The 21,841-nt window shown below is 49.9% G+C and overlaps 1 protein-coding gene across 3 annotated transcripts in view; it reads right to left on the bottom strand.

Moving 5' to 3' along the window:
* SLC2A9 (solute carrier family 2 member 9) overlaps window positions 1–20,126 on the bottom strand; it is a 147,730-nt gene extending 127,604 nt beyond the window's left edge. The window contains exons 1-2 of one of the 3 annotated variants that reach the window (XM_019661171.1): window positions 19,936–20,126; window positions 4,574–4,668 (exon numbers count right to left, since the gene is read on the bottom strand). The gene's annotated coding sequence lies outside the window, so the exon portion shown is untranslated. Of the gene's footprint in view, window positions 1–975; window positions 994–4,573; window positions 4,669–4,785; window positions 4,980–19,935 lie in introns of those variants that run through there. The other 2 variants (XM_019661173.1, XM_019661174.1) reach the window with 2 other exon arrangements.
* Between the last annotated feature and the right edge of the window lie 1,715 nt (window positions 20,127–21,841).

Genomic DNA, 21,841 nt, shown 5'->3' with positions numbered 1-21,841 from the left:
CCTCCGCTCACCTCTCTGTTCCCCCTGCAAAGCCCGAGCCCCTTCCTTCTGTGCATCCCCTAGCATGTGCCGCCAGCCTAGCCGGAACCAGACGGTGCTCGCTGACCGCTCTCCTGCCTATGTTCTCATCAGCGACCGTCCTGATGGTTCCTTTTACGCGTCAGCTCAGCTAGGCCGCGGTGGCCAGCTGTGTGGTTGGACACCTAGAGAACAGGCAAGAGGCAGCGGGTGTATGTTAGAGATGATTAACACACTCTGTTGACTGTAAGGAAAGCAGATGACCCTCCATAATGTGGGTGGGCCTCCCCCAGTCAGTCGAAGGCCTGACAAGCAAACACAAAGGTGCCCTGAAGAGGAAGGACTGTGGCCTCAAGAACACAACGTAGAAATTCTGCCTGTGCGTCCAGACTTCAGACCAAAACTGGAATATCAACTCTTGCTGGAATTTCTAGCCTGCGGGCTTGCTGTATGGGTGTAGGGCTTTCCAGCCCCAACAATCGCGTGAGCCAATTCCTTGTAACCTCTCAATCTCTCTCTCTTCCCGCCCCCCCCTGCATCTCTATCTCCATACATATCACTACAGCTAATATACAGATATATGTCCTATTGGTTCCGTTCCCCTGGAGAACCCTGACCTACACACTCCTCATACTCGGGGACCACAGTTGGCCCATCTCTGCGTCCACAGAGCCTGGCAGAGATCCTGGCCGAGAGGCGCCTGGCCCACAGAACAGGTGCGGTGGGGTGGAGGGCAGGAGAAGACAGGACTCGGAATGGGGTCAGACGGGGATGGATGGCACAAAGGAAGTCAGAGTGAGTGCGTCCACGGCCAACACCTGCCCACCTCCAGGGGCTGCATTCCCACTCCAGCTTATGTGAACGGCTGTCACCATGTAACTCCATGGAGTGCTATGCGCACAGATGACACCGTAAACGTCCCCTTGGAATTATGCCATGTGCTGGCCCTTCACGTACCTGAGGATGAAGATAGTCTCCAAACCATCAGGCGAGAGCCAGGATTTGAAAAGACACGAGTGGAGTGGGAGGAGCAGGGGTGCTGCAGTCAGGAGCCTGGGTCCCAATCCCAGTTTGGCTGCTATGACCCAAGACAAGTTGCTTAACCTCTGGATCTATTTCCTTATCATTCAGTTGGAGATCATTTTCACGCTCTCATATCATGATTGTTAGATGAGGGTTCATGTAGATAACGGGGACTTGGGGGTTGCCTGGCAAATCCTGGGTCTCTGATTAATGGTAATTATCCTTCATTGAGCTAGAGAAGGCTCAGAAAGGAACAGATTTGGGGATGGGAGGGAATCAAGAGTTCTGTTTAGGAAATGAGCGTGAGATGTTTGTGTGGTGTCCAAGAGCAAAGATCACTTGGGCAGTTGGAAATAAGGGTGGTGCTTGAGAAGCGGTCTGTGCTGGAGAGAAATGACATGGTAATTAACACCCTTGAATCAGGTCAGGTCACCCAGGGAGACAGTGTAGAAAGAAAAGAGCCCCAAGGAACTCCAAGCTGGAAAGAGCTGATGGGGGATGGAAAACGGAAAAGGAGACTGGGCTGGAGGAAACGGAGAGCAGGGTGCTAGAAATGGCAAGAGAATAATATCCAAAACATATCAAGAACTCGTACAACTCAACACCAAAAAAACAAACAGTCCAATTAAAAAATGGGCAAAGGACATGAATAGACATTTCTCCAAAGAGGACACGCAGATGGCCAACAGGCATATGAAAAGATGCTCAACATTGCTAATCGTCAGAGAAATGCAAATCAAAACCACAATGAGATATCACCTCTCTCCTGTCAGAATGGCCATCATCAATAAATCAACAAGCAACAAGTGCTGGCGAGGTTGTGGGGAAAAGGGAACCCTCGTGCACTGTCGGTGAGACTGCAGACTGGTGCAGCAGCTATGGAAAACAGTGTGGAGGTTCCTCAAGAAAATTAAAAACAGAACTACCTTATGACTCAGAAATTCCACTCCTGGGTATTTATCTGAAGAAAGCCAAAACACTAATTTGAAAAAATATATGCACCCTTTTGTTCATTGCAGCATTATTTCCAATAGCCAAGATATGGAAGAAACCTAAGTGTCCATCGATAGACGATTGGATAAAGAAGAAGTGGCACATATATACAATGGAATATTACTCAGGCGGGTGGCTGATTTGTGAAGCTGTGAAATAGTCACCAGGGACATCTGGGGAGCAGCCTGTTAAGAGAGTGGGATGGCGTGGAAGGTCATTCCCAGCTCAGCACTGGAGAAGGAAGCCCACGGGTCTTCCAGCGTGGGGTGTTCATGACAGAGGGATAGAGGGTTGAGTGAGAGGGTGATGGGCATGGCAGGGAAAATGTCAAGCTTCCACTGGGGCCTTAGGTTGGAGAACAACTGAGAGAAGACATGATTCAAGCTGCAATCAGAACTTGTTGGGATTTATGTACATTGTCCTCCCAAAGCTGAAACCACCTAGAAATCAAGGTCAGAGCACATGACAATCGTGAATGTGTAGGAAGGAGAAAAGAAGGCAGTGACGGACATCAACACATCATGGTGTGTGTTAGATATTTCTGTGGGGAGTAATTCAGGCAAGGGAACATGGGCCGGGGGGCGGGGCTGAACCGTGTGCTCAGCAGACCCAAATCGATAGGCTGAATAAATCCGCTGTGTTGAAATAGGTGAGGTGCCCTGGGCCAGGACGGGGAGGCTGGTGCATTCTTCTCAGAAAACTTGTTCCAAACGGGGAACATTGCTGGCACCAGGAGGGTGTGTGGGTGATGGCTGGAGCTTCCTCTGGGTCACAGCCAACTCCCATCTTCAACTCTCCAGCCAGCAAGGGATAGGAGGAGGGTCGCTAAGCCACAAAGGACCTGCTGCCCAGGGGAGCTGTGTGCAGCAGAGACTGTGCGCCTCCCCCTGCAGAGAACACCACAGAGCTGAGAATGACCTCATGGTCCCTGAGATGTCGCGTCACAGGTGGGAAGCTGCCTGCCTGTGCAGCACAAGACCAACTGCAGACAGCTTGCACCCCAGGCAGCATGAAGCCAGGGGTTCAAATCCCAGCTCCACAGATCAGGAGCGGTGTGACTTGGGGGAAGGTACTTAACCTCTCTGTACCTCCGTGTCTTTATGCCAAGTCGGGGATAATAACAGGATCTCCTCACAGGGATGTTGTGAGGATTAAATGAGTTAATGTATGCAAAGCACGCTGTAAATGCTAACTGAGCACAAGCTAAATGAACACCACCAGACTCCCCGCAAACAGCCGCTGTGGAGCACAGATAAGGTGCTTCTTGTTTGCAAGGGCCTCGTGGACTGGATGGTGTCTTAGAACCAGTCAAGAAAAAAGGAGGGGGAAGAACCACTTGGTGTTTGACTGAAGAACCCTAAACTGCCTCAGAAGAATTCTCTGAGGTTTGAGTGGAATAATAAATAACATGACAAAAAAAATACAAGATCTGTGCAGGAGGTTCTAAAAATGCTAGCTTGCTCCTTGTCTTTTTGGTCCACAGTAATATTGCTGCAATTCACACCTAATGCTCTGCTAGTGCCCACCAGTGTGGCTGTGCCAGTTCTTAGAAAGTCAAAATGCTGCAGGACCCATTGGTGAATGCCCACAGCTCAAGCCCCCTAGTGCCCACCTGCCGCAATCCAGCAGCTACAGAGAGCGGGCCACTGCTCCCGGCAATTTGATTGGCCCCTACCTAGGCGGTAGCTGGGATTAATTACTTAGAAAATCACCTCTGCTACTACCATTGCTCTTATCTTGATAATAAAACCTTCACGAGCACCATGCATCAGATGCTGTGGCCTGCTGGGTTAGAAATAAAGCAAGCAAGCAAGCAAGCCTCTGAGAAGTACCTTTACCCACCCCACCTGTCCCAGAGGTCGGGGCTGAGCCCAGACTGCTTCTAGTCAGACCCTTGCTCATAAGCCTGTGTTGGGTGGAAAGACAAAGACACAAAAGGCACTGACTCACACCCAACCACTGCAAAAGTCGGCAGCCAGCTAAGGTGGGCTTGTTGTCCCAGCCAGTTAGTGCAAGCTAGGGCCCTCCTTCCATGACGTGCCTGGAGCCACTGCTGTGGGCACTGTCCACCCTTCTCAGCAAAGCCCTGTGGTTCCAACCAGCTGCTGGGTGACAGATCAGAACAAGAAATGCTACACACGCCTGTTCCCCAGGTTCTCTGTCTGATTAACACTGGGCTGTGACTTTCTGCTTAACTTTCAGGGTAAATTCTTTGCTAACTTTAGCATGGAGCTAAAGCTAATCCTAAAGACATTGAAAAGAAATGTGGAAAACAGAGCAGTAGAGAGACAGGGTGTGTGTGTGTGGGGGGGGAATTAGATTACTAACCATTAGAATAATAACCATAGCCATAATCGCTTATACTCAATTTCATTTTTATATTAACATTTGTCAGACACCACACTATGCACTTTCTATTTTTCTACTTAATCATTCACCAAGTTGATTTTCAAATCCTTTGTTTCAGCTACTCTATAAGAGTCCCAGTGATTCTTAAAAACATCCCCAGAGCCGACCCAAATCGGTGAGCGTAACTTACCTGTCTCCTGGCACTTCCCTTCTCTGCTTCAGTCTAAAGAGCAAACAGAATACGCGTCACAGACAGACCAGCTCCTCATGAAATCAGATCTAAACCTGGGAAATTATGAAAGACAACAGCGTTAATGATTAAATGGCATGCATTCATGGCTCAGTACGGCTGTTACTATAAACATTCTGTGATATCTATCTTGACAAATGATAAATGATTACCAGTAATAATTGGCGGTCAGCTCAGCATATTAAAAACATGCCTGGGTGTAAGTCAACAAGTTCTGGGCCAGGGGTCGAAGGCAGACGTGTCTCAGCGAAGCCACTGCTGACTAACAGGTTGAACTCCCTGGATGTCAAATCCCTTCTTGCTAGCACGATGGTGTGACCGGTGTAGGACCAACCTGTCCGGGTTGTGGCGAGGGTCGGGTGAAATGAGCTGCTGGACTTGTAAAGCAGGACACCAATAAATGAGGGTGGATCAAGTCCTAAACCCAAGGAACGGGATGAGGAGTTCACTCTTGCTAGATTATCGCCATCGGAGTAAACTCATTCCGGGGAGAGCCATCAGCTGAGAAGTGCTGTCCCCATGGTCTTGACCACTCTTACTTTGTGAAAGCCTCAGTGACCTCCTGACCTCTTGCTCTAGCTCAAAAGTGATACACACGTGCTAAGCCAAGTCTCTCTTCCGGTAAACAGAGGTAAACAGAGAGCTGGAGTGGCAGTCAGATGTAAGGGATCCGAGAGTGTGCCTGGGCAGCCGGGGCAAGATCCAACCTCAGCCAAGGGCACCAAAAGCATCCTCTGGGCCAGTTCAGAGAGAGCGGTGAGGGCATGGGAAGTGAAGGATGGTTCTGGGGCGGAGCACAGAAAGATGGCCCCCGGGAGCCCCCGCCCAGCATGAGAAAGAGATGCTGTGCCTGGCTCCTGCATGTACTCGGCTCTGGGACACAGGGGTGTGCAGGGTACCTGGAAAAGCCCATCTGATTCCCTCGGCATTGATTGAGAGCAACTGGGCAGCCTCCTCATGGCTAATCCCCTTTCCTCAGTGCCTTCATGTTGACAAAGGGATGGATGGGCTGGTAAACAGGAAGAAACCACCTGACCCCTGGGAGACATCTGCCCGGGGTGTCTTTATTAACCAACCTCCGGTGTCTGACACAACCTGCACACTAGAAAGAGGACATTTCTGTGCCCAAGTGATTTCAGTGGTGTTTAAGGAGAGGCAAACACACCAAGACGGAGGTTGCCTCTGAACAATGGCATTGCTTTCCAGTCTTTTCAAATCTTCCACAATTATCCAACTGGTGCCCACCCCCCCTTCCCCCAAGCAGTCACCCAACATCTCCCTTGAGGTCTTTTTGTAACAGAGAGCATTGCCTGGTCTCTCTGACTGCATCTTATTCAAGCCTGCCTTGTTTCCACAGCCTTTACGTTATGCATACTAGCTTCTGCTTAGCAGCTGAGCCTTTCATGTAGACATAATAATCATTAGAAAAAAGAAAAAAAAAGAACAGCTCCCTACTAAAAACTGCCTCCCCTGAGGAGATAAGGAAGTATGTACAAAATAATAAGTGTTTGTCAAAGATTTGTAGGAACACCGTGACCAAAACCACAACAACAGGAATTTGTTGACCAAGAACAAAGAAAAGTTCACCTCCTCGGAGCCTTGCTGGCACCTATATGTCTATGGTTGTCAGTCACCTCCTGACCTCAGCCTCTCCTGTTTCACCCTCCCCTTGACATAAAGGAAGCCTGAATTCTGTACTTTCTTAAGATGGCTCTTTAGACACTAGTCTGCCATATTCTCACATTGCTGGCTTTCTGAATACAGTCCTTTCCTTCCTTATCCCAACGCCTTGTCGCTTGACTTATTGGCCATCATTCAGTCAGTAGTATGAGCTTGAACTCAGTTCCATTTTCAGCCGCAACAAACCACTCTCTTATGCCAGGATTATTCAACCGTGGGTTTCACAGCACCTAGATAGACGGTACAAGATGATGACTAACAGCCTGGAATTTGATTTCAGACTTCAACTCCCAGCCTGCTTGCTGCTCCCCAGCCATGTCACATTGGACAAGTCTGCTCTGCAAAGTGGGGCGAGGGGATATACATCTCAAGGTCACGTCGTGCAGATCACACGAGATATTGCCCTTGGAACTGCCTGCCATATAGCAAGCACCCAATAAATAGTCACTATTGCTATTATTGGGAAACCTCTTTATTGATCATTAGTTTTATTCTTGTAAATACTCTTTATTTACTCTCTTTCGAATGTTTATGGAGCATTCCATAAACATTATAGTTATGGTGCTAGATACTGAGAAGGATAAACCTGTTACTCCTATCGGCAAATTCAGAATCTACTCAGAAGGATGAGCCAATATAAGGGACCTACATTCAGTGAGCACCTACTATGTGCCGGGCACCTGCTATATACAGCCTCCCTTAATCCTGAGAGCAGCCGTTGACGTTTTGCTATCTCCATTCTACGGCTCAGCATCCTGGGCCTCTAGAGGGCACCCCACTTGCGCGAAGCACCAGGGCTTGTGACGGAGAATGGAACACCCACGCTGCCTGCTGCTCTGCGGAGAAGCCGCTGACCAGAGAGGGCATGCCCGCTGAACGAGCCTCCGGCCTTGATGCCAGAGACATTTCTCTCTCTTTTTTTGGCAGCCCGGCATCCAGACTTCTCACTTTGGAGGACTTCCCATGTGTGGGTCTTATGGGCAAGTCCCGCTCACCTTCTTAAGGATTTTCCCCAGCAACTACCCCATTTTTCTTCAGCAGCATCTATTTCTCCCTCCCTTTTGGGACATCCCAGGCTATGTACAAAAATGTCTTCATAGCACCAATTAAAAAAGAAAAACAACAAGTAACGAGTGTTGGCAAGGGCGTGGAGGAATTGCTAGTGGGAATGTAGACTGGTTTAGCCACTGTGGAAAAGAGTTTACTGGTTTCTTAATAATTAAACACAGAATTGCCATCTGGTCCAGCAATTCCAGTCCTAGGTATAGACCCAGGAGAAACGAAAACAGGTGCTCAAACAAAAACTTGAACACGAATGCTCGTAGCAATGCCAAAAGGTGGCAACCGTCTAAATGTCCACCAACTAATAAAACAGTAAATGATTGTGAACTCTCCACGCAATGGACTGTTGGTCAGCCGTACAGAGCAATGCAGTGCTGGTACATGTTACCACGCCAAAGAGCCTTGAACCCATTATGCTAAGTGAAAAAGCCTGATACAAAAGGTCCCATGTTTTATAAGTCCTTTTAAATGGACTGTTCAGATAGGTAAAGCTATAGAGGCAGAAAGCGGATTAGTGGTTGCCGGGGGCTGGGGGCAGGTGCAAATGAGGAACAACTACAATATTTAATGGGTAAGGGTTTGCTGTGGGGCTTTGTGACTAGATAGAGGTGGTGGCTGCCCAACACTGTGAATGTACTAAACACCACTAAAATGGTTAATTTAAAAAATAAAATAGAGTGGTTAATTTTATGTTAAGTGAATTTCACCTCAATTAAAAAAAACAAACCACTTATTTTGACCCCCTGTTATCACCCCATTTCCCGTGTTGTGTGTGATGGCAAAACTCTCCCAAACGGAGTCCCTGTCTCCACTTTGCACCTTCCATTTTCTCCTCAGCTCCTGCCCACGGGGTTTTGGACCCACCACTCTACTCAAGTTGCTCCTTTGAGGACATCAATGATCCGAAGTCAATAGTCAATTCCCTATAACCTGCCAGCAGCTGTGAAGAAGTTGATCAGCCTTCTTCCTTCTGAGTCCTTCTAGAAACTTCCTTTTCAGCCAACACACTGGCCTACTTTCCCTTCAGCCTCCCTGGTCACTCCCTCCTCGTCCATTCAGCTTCCCTGTCATGTACGGGACCTCCAGTGACGGAGCATTCCAGGACTCAGCCCAAAGCCTTCCTCTCTGTTCTAGCCACACTCTTGCTGCGAGTGACCTCTTATAGACGAGTAGCCTTTAAACCATCAACATGCTGCTGACTCCCAAATCTATCCCTCTAGCTTAGACCGCTCCCCCACGATCCAGCAGGCTCATCTGTCCACCTGCCCAGTCAGTGCCCTCTCTTGGCTTAGAAGCGTCTCAGACACAGCAGGTCCGAAACTGCACTTCCAATGGCCCTGTTCCAAATCCCCTCCCGCCAGTTTCCCAGCCCAAAATAGCAAACTCCTTCCTTCCGCTAGATTACCTCCCAGTGCCTGTCCAAGTCATCAAAACTCTCATCAACTCTGCTCTCAATTCTATCTGCGGCAGATGACATCGTCTCTTACCTGGGAGACTGCCTGCCACAGCCTCCTGGCAGCTGTGTCTGTTTATTCCCCACTCCCCAGGCGGTTTCATCCAGTGACATCTAGAGTGACTTCCTATGGCAAAAACCAGACCAGGTGACCCACCCTGCTTAAAGGCTGCAGTGGCTTTCCTAAACTCAAACCCCAACTTGCCGTTCCCTCGGCTCAGATTCAGACCCTCCTTGCTCGCTCATGAGAGGGAAAACCAAGGCTTTGGCACCCCCAACGTGGGTTCAAATTCTGGCTCTGCTGCCAACCAGCTATGTGACGTAAGCAGGTCGTGAAGGTCCTTGATGACAAGGTGGGTGGTCCTGCCAACATTGGATGCTGAGTCTGACACAGAGAGGCAGGGGCCACTGAAGAAGCATTCTCTAATCAGAGGTGGCAGCCTCGTGGGAGGCTGATGACAATGCACCAAGCAGTGGTGGGCCAGGGACCTCCTGGTCAGGCTGTCCCCTCGCTGCTTGCTTTGCATGTTTCCTGCATATTTTCAGAACCTGGATCTATGGTTTCTCTCTTGGTTCAATCATGAGCTTCCACTATCTACCCATTAAACTTCTTTTCTACCCAAGTCCATCACGGTGGGTTTGAGTTGTTTATAACCAGGAATGTAGCTAGTCTGTTTGGCTCCTTCTAGCTGCTGCATTGAGGCCTCTCCACACTCAGGTCCCTGATCCGGAAGGTCGACCAGGAAGCCGATGGACCAGGCGATTTTGCTTTGGGTCAGCCCTGATATGGGCTTGACAACTTGGGTAGAAAAACAATTAAAAAAAAAAAAAGAATCCTTTTTGATAAGAAAAGTCAATCAACTCAAATGCACCACTGAAGACATCCTCAGAATTTCAGCCACTTAAAAAGTAAAAAGTTGAACAAGTTTCTGGTCATGGGAGCCTTCAGTGATGAGAGGTGCCACTCACCAGGGGGGTTCTGTTTTTCTCCTCTTTCTAATTTTAAGTAGTGAACATATAATTACGACACTCATCAAAATGAAGTAAGAGAAACAAGTAGTCCTATTTGGCTGCTAAAAACACTTTCAAAAGAAAAAATGATAAAAGTGCTTTGTATGATATTTAGAAATTCGGATGGAGAACTTTTAAAAGTCTGCAATGATTAAAGAGACTATCTCTGCCAATTTCGAGTTCGGTTGGTGCCATCTGGGGTCTGACTGGAGCCCTCATGGAACTGTTGCTCTAACTCTACGAGCCCTTAGAAGTAGTTCACGGGCAGACCTGTGCCTCGGTTTAGTTATCATTTTGAAATAAATTTAAAAATTCAACCTGTTGTTAAAACAATGTGGCGTGGGCTATTCTAAGGTTCAGTCCCTCCTGCTCGCTCATGAGTTTGGTTTCCGCTGGAAGAGCAAGCGGTGACGCCCACAGTGACCCAGCTTCCATCCCTGACTTGACCGCCTACCAGCCGTGTGACCTTCAGCAACTCCTTTAACCGATCTCAGCGCAGCTTTCTTGCCTGTGTCACCAGCATGACAACACGTCCCTGTGTGAGCGTTCATGACAGCGTGTGGCTAGAATACCCAATGCCTAGCAGAGACAACTATAAATCAATCGTTCATGAAATTGAAAGAGTCTAACATAAATATGTATACTTCGCTGCTCATTCAGTTTCTTTCACTTCCTTCTTCTGCTTGGCCAGAGTTGACTAACAAGCACGTGGGAGACTTTGTCGGCTGTGCGCAGGTCTTAAATGAATGGCCTTGTGATTCCCAGGGAGACTCAGCGCGTGCTTTAGATGTTGAAGGAAAGGCTGTGGACCAGACGCTGGTCAGCTCGGACCTTCTTTAGACCTGGAAAGGCTCGTCTGGGCTACTTTGCTGAGCTCCTGCTTGGTTCTCTCCCTTCTCACCAGCCTCCTTCCACATTCTTCTTTGGGGCCTCGTCTCTGTCCCCTCACCCTCTTCTCTGCACTCTCTCCACAGCGGCTCTGATCCCATCTGCACGCTGACTCCCACATCTTTAGACCCCCTCTCCTGCCCCCCACCAACCTTCTCCTGTATAGCCTTTGCCTCTCAGGTAAGTGGCATCGCCATTCTACCTACTATCCACACCCTACCCTGTCCCTGAGATCTGTTCCAGAATCTGACACTTTTCATCAAAACCAGCTCTTCCGGGGCCGGCCGAGTGGCTCAGTTGGTTAAGAGCTCACTCAAGAGTGCAAGCTCTTGAGCAACAGGGTCGCCGGTTCAAGTCCCGGCCCGAGCTGAGCTGCCACTGAGCTGCCAACAGGTGGCAGGACGGCTCAGCTAAAAACAAACAAACAAACAAACGAACGAACAAAAAGACCCAGCTCTTCCACCCCAGTTGGAGCTGCTGCCATGGCCTCTGGCCTCTTCTCCCTGCCCCAGCTTCCCACACCACTGCCACCACCTCTGCCACTGCCACCATCCCACCGCCACCACCACCATTGCCACCACCTCTGCCACCATCGCCACCACCACCATTGCCACCACCTCTGCCACCATCATTGCCACCGCTACCACCGCCGCCACCTACACTTACATGGAAGCATAAATGAAAAAAAAAAAGCGAACAGAATCCACGGGTCCCTTTGAATTGTGTGTTCAACCGAGTTCTAAATCTGTCTCCTATACTGGCTCTTAGCTTGAGGGGTGAGATGACAGGACATTCCTTCTAGCCAGATAAATAAAGTTTCTGAGATGCCCTTGACCTTGGAGCCCTGACTGCCCGGCTGAGCTTGTGCTTGGGGAGTTCAGGCTTACCTTCCGCCCCGAGGCAGCAAAAACTCTTACCTGGCTCAGGGAAAGTCCCCAGGACTCACGCCCTGGGGAGGGAATGCCAGTGGCCTCGCCGACAAGGGGGGACCTTCCTCGCTAAGCAGGAGCACTGCCTGAGAGCACCTAGCCTTCAGGATTCCCTCACTCGTGCCACTTCCAGCCAGCGAGCAGCCACTCCTGTGGCAACCCTTCTAGGTGGGGAGAACCAGCAGCTGATTTGGAGAGCAGACCCACAAGCACCTTCGCCTTCCAAGGTGGACAGTTACTTTCTGGGTCTGCCAGCTAGGGCCAGGGCAAGGAGATGGGGAGGAAAAGACAAAACAGCAAATTCAAGTGCCGCGGGCCCAAGAAGTCTCGGGGAGCTGCTGCCGTTTTCCTCCCCTGTTTCCTGAGAAGCGGCTGCGGGGAGGGCGGCAAGCAGAGGGCTTCCTCTGTGGGACGGGTGAGGAGGGCGGCTTCTCTGAGGAGGTGGGGGGAAGGCGGGTGCTCCCTCAGGTGAGGGGCGAAGAGGCCGAGCAAAGGAGGGGCCCAGTCAAGGCTGACGGCCACCCTCCCCCATGTTACTGCTCTGCCCAAGGCTGCTGAACTTAATCACCTTATTTAACTTTTACAGCCCTGTATGAGCTGGGGCTATAAACATCCCAGCAGCTGTGCTGGGGGCGCATTCCAACCTGAGAACAGCCACAGGTGAGGCCACTGGAGATGCCTATTTGCTGCATTTCGCCAAGCAAGCTCTCATCTAGGAAAGAGATCCATCCGTTCATTCATTCCTTCGTTCATTTATTCATTTACTTATTCAATGAAGGCTTCCTGAGGACTTACTAAGAGGCAGGCCCTTTGTTAGTTGCTGGAGATAGAGAAGTGAATCAGATAAAGTCCATCCTGGAAGGAGCTCGCACTCATAGGAGGGAGATGGACACACGACAGAGACGGGAAACTGCGTGGCACACATTCCTTCAATCACCCAACACACACCGACTGCAGTCCAGGCACGGGGAGGAGAGCCGTGAACAGACCCAGGAAAAATGCCGGTCCCCGTGGAGCTTACATCCTAGGGCGGGAGACAGATCATAAAACAAAACACTTAAGAAAACAATACAGTGTGTTAGAATGTGATGGGTGCTGTGGAAAAAAAAACGTAAGCAAGAGGACGAGAAATGCTAGGGCGGTGGTGGGGGTGGGGAAATTGCAAATTTTAAAAAGAAGATTCTGGAAAGACTCACTGGGAAAGTGGCATGTGAGCCAAGGCTTGAAGGAGGGAGAGGCTGAGCCAAGTGGCCAACTAGGCTGTGGTTATACTCACCGAAGATACAAGAGGCGGTGGGAGCCAGAAAAGGGCTGCCAGCTCCCTCGGCCGCCTGGAGGGAAGGAAAAGTCGATTTCCAGCAGCAGGACAGCTGAGGGACAAGGGCCAATGGGGTGAGGAGCTACTGGGGTGCAGAGTGAGTGAGCGAGGGGAGTGACATGCGATCTTCCCAGAGAGGCAAGTGGGACGAGAAGATGGGTCCAGCCTAGCGGCTCACACTGGATCCTACTGGCAAGGGGTTTGCTTTGAGTGGTCGGATGGTGAAAGGCTGGAGAGGTTCAGATGCTGACACTGGACCCCGAGGTTCAAACCCCAGCTCCGCTACTGGCTCTGTGACCTTGAACAAGTCACTGAACCTCTCTGAACCTCAATTTCTTCCCTCTGTAAAATAGAGAAAATCACAGGACCCACCTCACAAGATACAAAACTTAGACTGCACCTGTGTTTTGTATCTTCCGAAAGAGTGAGGAGGGTGGAGGGTGGACTGGAGTCGGGGGCCGGGCCAGAGGAGCAGCAGCGAGGTGCATTTGGGAGCTTGAGAATGAGAGCCTGCAAGCACCCTGGTCACATCTCAGAGCAGGATGTTTGTATGTAAAGACGATTTATCACTTCTTTCAATTCGTGATTCCTAAACACTGGCGATCTTCCAATGGATGTGCCAGCCATACAGACTTGGTCCTGCCCACTTGGGTTTGTAATCTGGGTATGGGGCACAGATACCAACACTCACCAAGCAGGGTAGGCTCGCAAAGGGCGTGTGGGGTGAGGGGGCAAAGCTTGACCCCGGAGAAACCTAGAACATCAGAGAACCTGGTCATTGCCACCACCTGGAGAGTTTCTAAAAAAGAGATTTCTGGACCCCACCCAGACCCAGTGATTCTGAAAATCCAGAGGAAAGGTTTAATAAGCTATAATTTGAATGTGTTCCAGGTAATTCTATTTATCAGCAAAACTGGCAAATGCTGATCCAACACCATGCCCTTGTTTAGCAGACAGGAGATGTGAGGTCCAGCCGTGTGCCCAAGGATGCCCAGGCCACGTGTAGCCAAGGCAGGCCTGGAACCCATGGCCCTCGCTTTCCCGGGTGCATTCATTTCCTAGGGCTGCATAATACAGCACCACAAACTGGGGAGCTTAAAACAACAGAAATGCATTTTCTCACAATTCTAGAGGCTAGAAGTTCGAGACCAAGACATGGGCAGGGCCACGCTCTCTCAAAGGACCCCGGAGAGAATCTGCCGCATGCTTCTCTCCGAGCGTCTCGTGATTTGCTGGCAATCCTGGGTGCTCCTTGGCTTGTAGCTGATCACTCCCATCCCTGTCCCCGCTCTCACATGACCTACCTGTGTGTCCGCTTCTTCTGAAGTCATCAGTCACATTGGATTAGGGCACACCCCATCCGGCATGACTTTATCTTAACTAATGACATTTGCAATGACCCTATTTCCAAATAAGTTCACATCCTGAGATCGTGAAGGTTAGGGATTCGACATATCTTTTTGGGACACAAAACTCAACCCACAACGCCATCCCAGGTTTGTCTGTTCCTCCCGCTGACACAGATAATTGATAGCATCCACCTAATTCCGGGAAGACTTGAAGGCACTGACCCTAAAACAAAACAGGACTAACAGAAGAAGAAATAAAAAATAAATCACGACTAAGAACCACAAAATGGAGGAGGGGACATAAGTGTAAACAGACACTTTGGTTAGAGATGGTTTGCAGCCACTGAGGACTTGGTTTCCCTCTGTGTCTGGGCTCCCGACCCCACGGGAACGTCTCACACTTGGAGTTTCTTTACAGGAATGTGGCTGCGGTACCCCATCAAGCAACACGAGAGTTAGCAATGCAGCAGTGTGTCTTCTGGGCCTTCGGGGCTTGGAGACGTTAGTCCTCAAAGCTGTTTCACAGCTTGTTGTGGAAAACCCATTGAGTGATGCAAATTAAATAATAACTAGAACAAATAACACTTTTGTCAGGCTTTGCAAGTTACAAAGCGCCTCCACATGTATTATCAAAGACAGCACTCCCCAGAATTTTGGAAGGTGGACTGAGCCATACTTCATCCTGTCGATAAGACTGAAGGTCAGAGAGGCGCCCAAGGTCACACAGTGAGCTGTAAATGAGTGACAGCTAAGCCAGGTTTCTCGGTGCTCAGTCCAGTCCCCTTTCCACTACTCCTCCCACGACAGGGAGGCTCTTCCCATCCCGGTTTTCAAAGTCATCACTGTCAGACAATCCATCCATCAGTCAGTAAGTATTTAAGGAAGTACATGGCATTATTCAATTGAAAATATCATTCATCCTGGTTACTACTTAATTTACATGATCTCATGTGTTTTCAACAGCAACCTTAGTAGGTATCACCTCCAAGGCTGGAAGGCTGGAAAAAGTCAAGAACTACCACCATCCCGGCCAAGTGGGGTTCTATTGGATGGGGCCCCGAGAAGGGATGCCAGAGGAGCAGAGGTCCCACCTCGACCCCCACTTGGGCTTCAACCTCCTCTCTAACATGGCTTCCTTCCAACTAAGAAAGACCACCACTTCCTGGAGAATTCTCAAGCCAGAATAAATTGGATGAACCGAAGCAAATGGATCATTTTAAAGGCATTGATGAGAGCCACTGAAATGGATTAGCTGGGTTCCGTAGGTATGCTGGAGTTTGGTACAGAAGCAAAGAAGGAAGTCAATATATATCAAGTGTGTACTAGAACAAGCAACTGTTATTATTAGGGGCCTATCCTGTGCTAGACCCTCAAATAAACTCTTGTGTTTCATCCCCCTAATCATCCTGCAAGAATTCGTCTGTGAGATGAAGACACAGCCACTCAGAGAGGGTAAGTGGTTCGCCTGCTGCCATGCCTTTCTTCTGCACTTGTGTGCAGACTTTTGCCAGGGGCGTCCCTGGGGGTGCAGAGGGCTTCCTCCCCCTTCAATTCTCTGCAGTCACCAAACACATACTGTAACCAGGCTGTGGGCACAGCGGGGGATAAGTAGGCATGGGGTTCTCCAGATGTTCACAACTGCGCCTTCTGGGCAGCAAATATAGGAGTTATTGTCTTGCAATCTGTCTGAGCAGGAAGCATCCTGCAAGTTACCGTCCAGGAAATACTTCTGCCGAATGCACTCTCAAACCGTGTTCCTGTCCTGGGCATTTGTCCTGCCTTTCTGCCTCCTTCCTGTCCAGGGAACCAGGCTGGCCAGGCTCAGAGAAGCCTTACCTTTCTGGACTGAACACAGGGCTTCCCCAAAGACCCCCCAGAACTCCCAGAATAGCAGCCTCTATGTCCCTCGCTGCCCTGGGTGAATCCTGGCTCAGCACCTCCCAGGTGTCAACGTGCAATTGACTGACATGGGCTGGCCAGCACCCTCTCTGTCTCCATTGCTGGGCGGACCACGGAGTGTCTCCCTTCCTCTTGATCATGGACTTCATAAAATGAGTGGCTCTTAAGTGTCCTCCAGAAGACCAGGGCCAGGGTGGCTGATGAGAACAGGAACTTTCCAGGCCCACAGCTTGGGATTCTGACGTGATGGAGCTGGGATGGGGCAGGACATCTAAAGTTTCACACATACCAACCCCACCGCACCCTTGATTGTCCTGATTGGCAGCCTTCAAGCAAACCTTCAGGCTCATCAGTGTTTCCCAAACTTCAGCCTTAGCTCACCACCTTGATGATACATTCCTTTAAGTAGGTATTTATATTTTTTACCCAGCTTTGCCCTAAGCCATTTGTTCTGGTTAATGCCCCTTGGAGGGTGTTTTCTAAAACCCCAAAGCCAGGCCCTCTCTGGCCTGGAGCATATTAAAAGCTCCTTGGACAACTGTAAGGTGGGGCCCTGGGTGAGGACCAGGGCCTAAGCAATGATGCACATGAAATGGAACAGACATTAAAATGTATGCATAAAAGTGAAAGTAAGCACGCTTATCCACAAACAATTGAAAAGCATCCTGGGTTCCATGTTTTGAGAAGCTCTGTACTAGGTGGGAAGTCCCTCCCAGTCTTTTGGGTCCACATCCAGAAAGAAACAGAATTCCTCTCATTCAGTCTGTCATATGTACTAGACCCTTCCAGGTCACTGCACATGCGACCTCATGACCCCCCATAGCAACCGGAGGCAGGAGGTCATCATCACGCCCGTTTTACAGATTTGGAAACTCAGGCTCAGAGCCTCCGAAAGGCTGGCCGTTCTAGAATTAGGATATTACCGACAGAGAATTCAACTCTACCTCCTCGACTCTGCCCCGTGTCAGGGGCGGAGAAGTGAGCAGCGCTCCTTCCGGGGGGTTGGATTGAGGGGTGACGGGGCTCTGTATGTGTGCCAGTCTGTAACATCTGCTAAGGAGAGGCTTTGCAAAGGCCTCAAGTTGGGGATCAAGGGCCGTTGGATGAGCGCACCCCTTGGCAAGCAGTCGGGTTTCACCTTGCTCACCCGTCATTCACTCCCTGTGGCTTCTTCAAGATTAGAAAAAAAGAATAACGTTTCACTACTATCAGAGCAGCCAAGCTTTCATCGGCATCATAACGATCAGATTTGTCATTATTCAGTCGTTTGTGTGGCTAATAGGCTGGCCCGTGACCTTGACATCCTAACCCGCCTAATTCCATGAACGCCAAGTGCTGCTTGAAAACTGGCTGCATTGTTTACTGATCCCATCTAATTAGCTTCAAGTTTCTTGACCCACCAAACAGCAAGGAGCTGCGAGCTGTGAGTTCTCCGAAGCAAGGAAGAAGGCCCCTTGGTTCCCAGGAAGCCAAAGACAGCTCAGTACCTACAGGCTGACTCTTCGAGGGGGCTCCAAAGCATTATCTTAAGGGGCTCCGCAGAATGCTAGATGGCAAACCAGACGTTGAACAACCACGCACTTGAATAGATATTGAGGTACAATTATGAAAGAAAGCTCTAGAAAGTGGTGTAAGGCGGCATGAGAGGCAATATCAAGAGATTCTGACCTAAACTGAAGAGTGAGAGTTAACCTGACCTGTGGCTGTGGGGTGGGAGTGGCACGAGAGTCCAGGTGGAAGGTACAGAAAGGGCTGGTGTGGGAAGGGGCTTGTGTGTGAGGGTCCGAGACACCAGCATGGCTGACGTCTGCAGCCATGGGTGGCGCACGAGGTTAGGGGTGTGGGGGTGACTGCTAAGAGCCATGGGAGGTACTGGAGGTTTCTAAATTTGGCAGAGAGTTGAGGGGGATGATGAGGTCAGCTCTTTACAAGGCCTCTCTGGCCTCCACGGGGGGGAGATGGGAAGAGAATGGGGACTAAACGAAAGGAGGAAGACCAACCTGGTCCATACCAGAGATGGTGGAGGCTTAGGCCAGGAGGAGGCTGGGCACAGTGGCCTTCTCATAAGGGGTGTCAGGATCACAGGAGACAACAACACGATGTCCTGTCTACACGGCCGGGCGCCTGGGGAACAGGACACCTGGCTCAGCTGCTGTCACTATTTAGCCCCTCCCGCCCTCAGACCATGCTGGAGAGGCCACCATTGTTATCTTCCTTCAACTCTCCAGGAAGTCTCTTGAGGGACAATAGTGGAGTGGAGTGGACGATGGCATAGATAGTATAGTTCTGATAACTTGGCTGTGTGACCCTGGGCAAGTTACGTAACCATGCTGAGCCACAATTTCTTTTTGGGAAAGGGAAATTTGAGCCTCCCTTTGCAGGTCCAGCGCTACCATGAAATAAGATGCGTGTCGAGTCAGGCGCGGTGGAGGAATTCAGGAAACCTCCTTCCTGCCCTTTGGGTCGCACACATGCCTCTCTCCATTTTCTCCAAGTGCCGAAGAGTCTCTGAATGTCTCACTCAGTTTCCTCCTTTTGTCCTGTGCTCCGTGAAAATCAAATTTCTGCTCTTAATGGTTTATTTTAACTGACTTGAGTCTATTATGCTGGATGACATTACTGGAAAGAATTAAGGTTGTCTTGGAATTGATGGGATAAGTAAGCTAGATGCTTCGTTACGTCCTCCCACCCTGACCACCAGCTTGGCTCTCCCACACAGTCCTGGCTCTGCCGGCGACCCGCCCACCTAGCCAGGAACTGCACCCTCCTGTCTCAGACACTGTGTACCCAGAACACCCGCCGTTTCTGCTGGTCTGGATCACACTCATCTCTCAAAATCAACACGAGCCTCATCTTTTCCAAGAAACCTTCAATATCTACCCAGAAATCTTCTGGATACTGGGTAGCATTCTGTTTTTTTTTAAAAAAAGAGAAACCAAGCTTAAAATCCTTGGTATCCAGTGCAGGCCCTTTTGCCTGCTTTTTATCATCTTGGCGCCACTTTTTATCATCTTATTTTTATCACCTGGGCCCCACCCTCAGAAGAACCCTGCTGGCAGGTGGATTTCTGAGGTCCAAGGGCTGACAGCACAGATAGGTGACATGCTGAGCAGTGTCCTGGGAATCGGGGCTGGGCTCTTGCTGTTGTGCCACCAAGATGCCTGGTCTTTGAGCCCTCGGGCCGGGGCGCCTCCTCCCTCCAGTGACTCAACTCCAGGCAGACTAAGCCCTCCTTTCGCCGTCTGCTGCCCCCAATCCCCGGGCAGTGCCTGCCTGGCCCTGCGCCCACTCTTCTCCTGGGGACGCTGAACTGTCAGCAGCACAGCCCTGGGGCTGGCTGCAGGTGACCCAGCCCCCTTCACTCCTGGCTGCTGGGTCCTGAGCTGTTATTGCACCTTTTTGAACTTCAGCATCTTCAGCACCTGTGAAATGGGAATAAAAGCAGTAAACCTCACCTCAGGGGCCGCTGGGAGGGATTCTGGGATCCCGGCAAAGGCTCAGCTTTGTGACTGCCTCGTGCTGAGGCGGCAACACTGGATGAATGCTAACTGTTGCTCTTAAACCAGACCTCACAATTAACTCAATCCTTTCGCTTTTCACAGTCTTTGTAATAAGAAAAGAAGACAGCATAACAGTTATGAGTATGGAGACAAGAGCTAGCGAACTTGCACTGCTTGCAAATTGTGCTGAGGACCGCACACGTACTTACTTACCAACGGCCCCGTCAGTTACACACGGTGTCATCCCCTTCTTACAGATGAGGAAACGGAGGCCCAGAGGGTGCAAGTGGCCGGCAAGGGGCTGGCCAGGGGCAGAGCTTGGACTGGACCCGGGCAGCCTGGTCAGAGCCCGCGCTTGAGCATCAGGCTCTCTGTGTGTTCATCCACTGTGAGGCCTGCGGGAGGCACAGCAAGGGCGGCTGTTTTCACTCATGTTCACTTCCCAGCCCTGGAGCGGAAGTCCCTCCTTCAAGGCAGCGCTTACTTACGGAATGCAAGCTTGACTCCATGGCCTCTCCTGGGACCTAGGTTTTCGAGCCAGACACTGTGTGCTGGGGCCTCGCAGCACGGCCCCTGATCCCTCCCTCAGGGGCGACTACTGGTGACCTCCCTACACCAAGGCTAACGTCCCCAACGCCAGTGCTTCCAGCCCCGGAATTTGGTGACACACCGGCTGGGGCTTTTTATTAAAACTAAAAACCAGACTCATTTGTTCCAAATACAGGCCTTCTCTTTGCTTGGCTGCCAAGGAAGCAGAAACGGGAAAGAAAGGAAATGCAAGGAAACTCGCCGCGCAGGCCGATGGGGAAGGGGACAGCCCAGGGGACCGCAGAATTTACAGATGTCTGAATAACTGGAATAAAAACCACTAGCAGCGTGCCAACTTCTTTTAGGCCAAAAGCAGAGTTTCTCAACCCCCCCCCCACACACACACACACCAACCCCACACACACCAACCCCCCCACACACACACACATATAGCCACACACACACCAACCACACACACACGCGCACACACACACACCTCCCCTTCGTAACTGTCTTCAGGGAAATGTCTGTGTTAAACAGGCACTGTGGTTTGTGAGGGGCGTGTCCACTCTTCTCAGGATCCAGCTGAAGTGCTTGGCACATAAGCCAATGATTATAAGCCGGACATTAAAATGTCAGAAAGGAAATGTGGAAAAAACGCTTCCCAGTAGTTCCCAGGAGTGTGTTGGTTTCGTTTCCCTTCTACTTTCCTAAGCTTTTCCGTTTTTCGAATCATGAAAATATAATAAAGTGAAAATGAAACTTGATGGTAAACTAAAGTGCTTACGATGATTTGCAGCTTTGAAAGCGCCTTCCAGTTCTATGTGAAGCAGCTTGTACTCTCTTCATCCGACAACCGTTTGGAAGCCACACACACGGAGAGTTTAATTTGGTGTCACACGTTCAGCTGTGCTTTGTTAATGTATCATTTTAAATATTTATGCAAATCCTTCAATTCTAAATGATAAAATCTTTTATTTTTAAAATGGACACACCTTTTTTATGAGGTAGTTACAGAAAAAGACAAACTCCATCTCAGTCTGGGGAAGGGAAGGCATCACAAAGTCCAGGTAGGGGGTTTGAGGGCAGGAAGCTTCCGGGCGGCGCTGTCATCACATCTCAATAATTATGAACACAGACCATGTTGCTGGCTCCCAGAGCTGTGTTTAATTTACGGCTCAGAAGACTCTGAGTTCTCAGCTTCCATAATCATTTGTCTTTTGAACTGTCTCAAATAGGGAAATGGTGATAGGTCAGAATCTTCCAGTTCAAAGTGGTTCCACCTTGCACCTGCCCCATGACGTCCATCTGAGTGACCTGCCATCCCAGTGCCAGCCAGAGGCCCGTCCGGGGCAGAAGGCAACAACTGCATGCTTTTTGAATTCGAACAGTAGCTTTTCATACATCATTTTATATCATTTTCACAGCAACATGGTGAGCTATGAAGTTCAGGGGTTTTATGCTTTTATGAGTTGAACTGTGTCCCCCTAGACATGTATATTGAAGCCCTAATCCCAGGTCCCTGTGAATGTGACCTTACTTAGAAATAAGGTCTTTACAGATGTAATTAAGTTAAGATGAGGTCACTAGG

This window comes from Hipposideros armiger, unplaced genomic scaffold (assembly GCF_001890085.2).
Source record: "Hipposideros armiger isolate ML-2016 unplaced genomic scaffold, ASM189008v1 scaffold_337, whole genome shotgun sequence".
Classification (NCBI taxonomy): domain Eukaryota; kingdom Metazoa; phylum Chordata; class Mammalia; order Chiroptera; family Hipposideridae; genus Hipposideros; species Hipposideros armiger.
This window is presented reverse-complemented; position numbering and strand designations above follow the sequence as displayed.